Source organism: Penaeus monodon, chromosome 4 (assembly GCF_015228065.2).
Source record: "Penaeus monodon isolate SGIC_2016 chromosome 4, NSTDA_Pmon_1, whole genome shotgun sequence".
Lineage (NCBI taxonomy): Eukaryota > Metazoa > Arthropoda > Malacostraca > Decapoda > Penaeidae > Penaeus > Penaeus monodon.
Window position 1 is genome coordinate 54,389,205 of NC_051389.1, and position 7,500 is coordinate 54,396,704.

The 7,500-nt window shown below is 46.5% G+C and overlaps 1 protein-coding gene across 1 annotated transcript in view; it reads right to left on the reverse strand.

The window, feature by feature from the left end:
* The window catches only part of LOC119572364 (neurobeachin-like), a 97,404-nt gene that overhangs the window by 66,486 nt on the left and 23,418 nt on the right, over positions 1–7,500 (reverse strand). The window lies entirely within an intron of this gene.

Below are 7,500 nucleotides of genomic sequence, written 5' to 3' on the forward strand. Positions count from 1 at the left end.
CCGCTATCATCCATTACCCTCCCTCCCTCTTCCTCGAGTGCAGTTTCCCTTGTCTCCTCCCTCCCACCCACGCCGGAAGTCGGACTCTTTCAAAGACGGCCATTCGAACTCTGTCCAACTTCTGATAATTGTGCTGCTGTGAAGCGTCCAGCCAGGCCTAGGGCGGAGGCCATCCCCTGCGACCGCCAAGTGAAAGACGATCCAATCATCCCAAAGCTGCTTCTCCGATTTCCAATGTTGCTAAAGAGGGTGGAAGGATTGGGGTAAGATGGGTAGGGATTGGCTTAGATGGGGAGGGGTGGGCAAGGAGGTGGGTGAATTAGGGGGGCGGGGTTGTATTAATCCACTGTGTGTGTGGGTGGAAGTGGTCTTATCAACGAAAAGGACGGTTAAGAGAGGTTTCGGTGTCATGGAAACATTTCCAATAGCGTGGGCGAGGATCTACCGTAACTGGACAGAAAGACGTCACTGATTTTTTCCCCTCTCACTCTCTCCGAAAACATCCCCAAAAGCAATTCCCCATCATAAGTCACGAAGATACAGAATATCACCTTGCAAGAGAATGTTGCAATGTTGAAAACGAAATAAATAAGGCTACTCAAAAGCTTTTTCCTCTCTCTCCCTTCTCACACGTGGCCAATTCTGGATCAAATTGTTGGTTGGGGGACGTTCATTATGGAAACCTACCCGAGTTATCCCACTGCAAAGCAGCAATAACAAATACTGCATACTGCAATGCGTTTTAGGCATTGTTCAACCATTTGTATTTTCTTATTTGCAACCCTTTGTAACCAATGGTCAACCCTTTTCTTCTCCACTGTGCAACCACTGCAATTAAACAAGGTCAGCTTTTTTACCTGAGCAAGGGGTGCCATAATGAAGGTAATGGCATATACAATATCAACATCAAAGCTCCAGCTCCTTTGACACAATTACTACATTAAAGCAGTCTCATCAGTCTCCATTATAGCGGATATTATTGATTTTACTAATCATAGTGAATTTAGGCATGTAGAAGGAGCTGTGAAAAGTCAAATACAGCACATTTGTCATGTAATCAACCTAAGTCCCTCCATCAAAACATGATACTTGACATATCATAAACGTCTCTTTTTAAGTTCTTTTCGGCTCTTTTCAATTTCCTGCCCTGTGTCTCTTCCATGTTTATTGCAAGTCGCCTTCCGTCACGACTTGCCATTCCTCCTCACTTCCTGTGGCCCATCAATACCTCATTTCCTCTATTTCCTTCCCTCGGCCCATTTCTGATCCTCTCTCTCTCTCTCTCTCTCTCTCTCTCTCTCTCTCTCTCTCTCTCTCTCTCCTCTCTCTCTCTCTCTCTCTCTCTCTCACTGACTGACTGACTGACTGACTGACTGACTGACTGACTGACTGACTGACTGACTGACTGACTGACTGACTGACTGACTGACTGACTGACTGACTGACTCACTCACTTTCTCTTTCTCTGTATCTCTCTCTCCATTCCTTATCATTACCCATGTCTCAATCCCACTTTCCGATTTGTTCCTCCGTATAAATATGTAATAGTCCCTTTTCCCTCCTTTCCTTTCGGCCTATACTCCTTCCCCCTCCCTTTCCCATTCACTTTACTTTTTCCTCCCTCACCGAATCTCCTCGGCTGGTCACCTTCGTCTCTCTCTCTCCATCCCCCATCCCCCCTACGTCCCAACCCCGCCCGGTTCACCCCCACCCAACCCCACCCTCATCCCCCACCCCCCATCCCACGCCCCCATTCAACTCCCATTCAGCGCGTGGCGGCTTTCAGCACTCTCCCGCAGCCAATCTCGCCGTCCAGCCCCGGATGATTCCTACGACGCCTCCTAAAAGCACCGAGGAGGAGGTCCTGTAGGAGAGTAATCCCTATGGAGTAAAGATGAGGTAGGGATTCCGGAGAGGAAGCAGGAGCAGGAGGAGGGAATATGAGTAGGAGGATGAGGGAGAAGTAGGGGAAAGGTGGAGGATGGAAAATGAGAAGGATGAAGGAGTCGGGTGTAGAAGAAAGGGGGGAGGGAAGAGGGGGAGGAGGAGGAGGAGGAGGAGGAAGAGGTGGAGGAGGAAGAGGAGGAAAGGAGGAGGAGGAGGAGGAGGAGAGGAGAGGGAGAGGAGGAAGGAGGAGGAGAGGGAGAAGGAGGAGGAGAAGGAGGAAAGAGGAGAAAGAGAAAAGGAGGAGGAGAGGAGGGGAGGAGAGGAGGAGGAGGAGGAGGGAGGAGGAGGGGGAGGAGGGGGGGGGGGGCGGGAGAGAAGGCGGCGGGGCGGAGGAGGAGGAGGAGGAGAAGGAGAATAATAATAAGAAGAAGAAACAGAAGAATAAGAATAAGAAGAAAGATACGGAAAAAGAAGAAGAAGAGGAAGAAAACGGGAAGGGGGAGGAAAAGGAAGAGAAAATGCAAATAACACATCCAACAACAGCAGCACTCTAAAATCCATATACTTGAGCCCACTTCTCCTCCATCCCCGAAATATGCATCAAGGATACAAAAAAAAAAAAAAGAAAAAAAAAAAAAAAAAAAAATAATAAAAATATAATAATATATATATATATATATATATATATATATATATATATTATATATATATATATATATGTGTGTGTGTCTCAAGAATCCAACAATCACGACATTACCTGAGAAATCCTCGTGAGTATTAAGTGCACCTACATTTGATACTAGAATATGCACATCGATTCGACCTTGAATAAGTAAAGAAGTTGGCGCAGGACACAAATGCAGACCGGAAGATCAGCCGGGACCATTAGGGAAGCTCATCCTCTGCCATTCAATATATATGCACCAGCCACTCTATCTGAACAATAATTATAACAGTAATTGTTGTTGTTGTTGTTGTTGTTTGGTGGGGGTGGGGGGGGATAATAGTAGTAGTAGTGGTAACAGTAATAGTAATAGTAGTAGTAGCAGTATTATTAGTAGTAGTAGTAGTAGTAGTAGTAGTAGTAGTAGTATTGTTAGTGTAGTTTTGTGGTAGTGGGGGGGAGTAGTAAAAAGAAAGAAAGTAGAAGTAGTAGTAGAAGTAGAAGAAGTAAAGTAGTAGAGAAGAAGAAGAAGTAGTAGTAGAAGTAGTAGGAGAGTAGTAGAAAGTAGTAGTAGTAGTAGTATTGTATTATTTATTAATAATAATAATAATAATAATAATAATAATAATAATAATAATAATAATGATAATGATAATGAGAATAATAATACTAATAATAATAATAATAATAAGAAGAATAAGAAGAATAAGAAGAAGAAGAAAACATAAAAGACAAGTCTACGAAAACGAACCGGACGCAACACTAAAAGAAGACACCGTATGAAGCCATGTTTAAAGGCCAGCATGAGACCCGAAAAAGAAGGAGGACCGCGGAACACTACAAAGCCCTAAAAAATACACGAAAAATACTGCAAACACGAAACGGTCGTCGCCGCCGCCGCCACGACCTGAGTTACGGAGGTCGTTGAAGCCGAGGAGGAGGACGCGATCCTCTCCCGCTAGAATACACGACCTATTTTCTAACCTCTTGCTTCGGCTGTGTGTGGGTCAAGGGAAGGGGTGAAAGAAAGAGAGCAAGGAATAAGAAAAAAGGGAAAAAAAGAAACAGCAACAAAAATAGAATCAAACAGCAAAAAGATAGAGAGAGAAAAAAATAATAAGCCTGAATTAAAATAGAAAAAAAAAAAAAACGGAATACCGAAAAATAAAACGGAAAAAAACATGAGAAAGAAAATGAAAAGAAAACAAACATCATAAAAAAGAACGAGGAAAACATTTTAAATATAAAAAAAACTTGGGACTTTTGCAGCGGAAGAAAAAAAAAAGAATGAGAAAAACAAACCAACAAACTCGAATCGCCCTCGAACAAAAATAAAACAAACACAACAATAAAAAATGGGCTTACGTCAACCTCTCTTTTGATTCCAGACGAGGACATCAAAGGCCACATTTTCTTAAGAAGCTAAGGCAGGAAACAGACGGAAGCACCGGAAGAAAATTGCAACGAAAGAAAATATGCTTAAAAGGAGGAAAAAAGATTGTTCACGGATATGCCATAAATTGGCTAAATATGTTTCCTTATTCGAACTCAGTTACATCGGTCTTTTTTTTTTTTTTTAGCTTTGTCAGACATGTGTTGCTGCTGCAAGTTGCGTGAGTTGCAGGCAATCCCCCATTCATAAATATAATACCGAATTCCCAAGGATTACAGTACTATTATGAAAAAGAAATATTTGTGCGAGGCTCTTGGAATTACCAACCTATAAATATCACATAAATCGGAGCATTATATAAAAAAAGGCTATTCGAGTTTCATGCAATTCCCCCTCATAAAAATCATCCCGCACTTTAAGACACAATAATATTACAGCAAAAAGGGAGTCCAAGGTAAAAGCTCTCCCCAAACTATTCACCAGAGGAAACGAGGCGCATCTGATTCCCTACCTTGCAAAAGCACATGATGTGTTTCGGCAAACTGGCCCAAAATACGTGTCCATTTTGACCCTTGCCATAAATTACGGTCCTGTTTTTGCAGTATTTCCACCGAGCCATCAAGATCGGGCGGGGGAGGGGGGGGGGGACTGTACAGGACTGGTTTTACTCGACGTGCATGGGTGCAAATAGAGTCCGATTGCATGTTCTTCTTGCAGGGAAGGGAGCGGGAGAGTAAAATGCCTATAGTACAGTTACGCATCCATATAAATGCTTCGCAGAACGCCATTTATCTAATCTAATCCCATCTATTCTCTTCCTCAGTCTCTTTCCTCCCCCCGCTCCATCTTTCCTCTTCCTCACCTCCTATTTTCCTCTTCCTCTTCACCTTCTCCTTCCCTGCTCCTTTCCCCTTACCCCTCTCTTTCTCCTTCCTCCTTCCTCTTTCCTCCTTCCCTCCTCCTCCCCTCCTCATACCCTCTTCCCCCTTTCATCCTTTCCCCCTCTTCTTATCCTCCTTTCATCCTTCCTCCTCCCCTCATTCTTCCCCTCCCCCTCTTCCTCTTTCCTTTTTCTGACATCCTCCGCTTCTCTACACCGCCTCTTGTCCTTTTCTCAACATTCATCGCGAAGAAATAAAAACCCGTGAAGTAGCGTCCGCCGGCGGGGAAACTTGGGTGCCTCTGAAAGCTCCCTGTGTGAGCGGTATGCTAATCCACATTTTATTAGTCCTATCGAAAGGAGTCCGGATTTAAATCGAGCCTCCCCGCCATCATCTCAGTTTGGCGGTTGGGAGGGCGGTGGGCGAGTGGGCGGCGGGCGTGTTGGTAGTGGGTGGGGGTGGAGGCTGGTAGGAGTATGGCCGGGCGGGCGCGCAGGCGGGCAGTACGTGGGAGAGGGTTTATTGTGTAGTGGGGAAGGCATCTTAGCCGCCACTCCTGCCTGGCGAAATTTAAAAGGTTCTGGAGGTGACTTGTTGTGGCAAAGTTTTGGGAAGAAACTCCTCCTCGGTAAGTTATCTTGGACAAGCGCCAATGTTCCCTTTCATAAAGGGTGAAATTGTTGCTTGATAATATATATGCCACATGGTCAGACCTAGAAGAAGCCGAACAGTGTACTACACAGCCTTTCGAGAAAGGGGCCGCGATACAAATAACCACTTAAGCGGGTGCTTTGCTAAACAGTGGGTCCCCCACATCAACATAAAATCTCGTCTTTGTTGTACAGAAATTTCCATAATAAGCTAAAGCATTTTTCTTGCCTTTCCCTTCGTTCTCCCTCTTGCCATCCCTTGCTTCTCACTCTGTTTGCACCTTCTACTTACCTCCCCAGCCATTACTACATCACATCACATACTGTCCCTCTTCCTCTCTCTCCCATCCATCTCTCCTCCTCTCCTCATCTCTCTACTCCCTCTCCATCTCTCTTCTCTGCTTCTACTCCCCTCGTCCTTCCTCTCCCTCTCGCTCTCTCTTCCCCATCTCTCCGCGTCCTCTCCCCCTCTCCTCTTCCTCCCCCTCGCTTCGTCTCCCTCTCCTCCTCTCTCCTCATCCCCCCTTCCCTCTCGCTCTCTCTCTCCCTCGTCCTCCTTCTCTTCTCCCCTCTCCTCCCTCTCTCCCTCCCCTCCTTCTCTCCTCTCACCCCTCTCCTCCCTCCCCCCTCCTCTCTCTCTCCCCTCTCTCTCTCCTCCCCCTCTCTCTCTCCTCCTCTCTCCCCTCTCTCATCTCTCTCTCCCTCTCACCCTTCTCTCTCTTCCCCCCCTCTCTCTCTCTCCCTCTCTCTCTCCCTCTCTCCTCTCTCTCTCTCTCTCTCTCTCTCTCTCCTCTCTCTCTCTCTCTCTCACTCTCTCACTCTTCTACTCTCTCCTCTCCTCGTCGTCTCTCCTCTCTCTTCTCTCTCTCTCTCTTCCTCTCTCTCTCTCGTGCTCTCTCTCTCTCCCTCTCTCTCTCTCCTCTCTCTCTCTCTCTCTCTCTCGTGCCTTCTCTCTCTCTCTCTCTTCTCGTGCCTCTCTCCCTCTCTCTCTCTCCTCTTCTCTCTCCTCTTCTCTCTCTCCGTGTCCTCTCTCTCTCTTCGTGTCTCTCTCTCTCTCTCTTCTCGTGTCTCTCTCTCTCTCTCTCTCTCTCTCGTCTCTCTCCCCTCTCTCTCTCTCTTCTCTCCCTCTCTCGTGTCTCTCTCCCTCTCTCGTGTCTCTCTCTCTCTCTCTCGTGTCTCTCTCCCTCTCTCGTGTCTCTCTCCCTCTCTCGTTCTCCTCTCTCACTCACTCACTCACTCTCCTCACTCCTCTCACTCACTCTCACTCACTCACTCACTCACTCACTCACTCACTCACTCACTCAACACACACACAAACACACACACACACACACACACAACACACACACACACACACACACACACACACACACACACACACACACACACACACACACACACACACACACACACACACACGTGTACGTGTGTGCGCGTGTGTGACTGTCTGCCTGCACGAGTACATTCATACCCCTTCTTCCATTTGCTAACTCGAGGCGGAATGGTACCTACGTGCTGACTCATGTCCTCTCCCTCTTCCCTCCTCCCTCCGCCAGCGCCCTCAAGGAATATATCAACCTCGAGTACACTAGGAGAATGCACTTACTGGGGAGGCGAGAGAGGGGAAACGGCGAGGAAAGTTCAGGTGAGGGGAGGGCAAGAGAGGTCAAAGGGAAGCAAAAGGTGCAAGAGAAGGAAGGAAAATGGAGGAAGAATAGGGGACAGGGATGGGGGGAGGGGGTGGTCAGAGGAGTAGACAGCAAGCAGGAAATGAAAAGTGATTGAAGGTAGAAGGGAAGGGGTGGCGATAGTGGGAAGGGACAAAATAGCATATAATAGGAGGGAAAATTGAGGAAGCACAGGGGAAACAATGCAAGTATTCGCATTTCTGAGAAAAGGGAAGCAACATGAATGAAAGAATGACACACCAAAGAGAGAAATACCACGAAACAATAGTCCAGAACTGCAGCCGGGACAATCTACGCTAACAATATCATGGAATGAGAAGTAAGGATGGGGAATGAT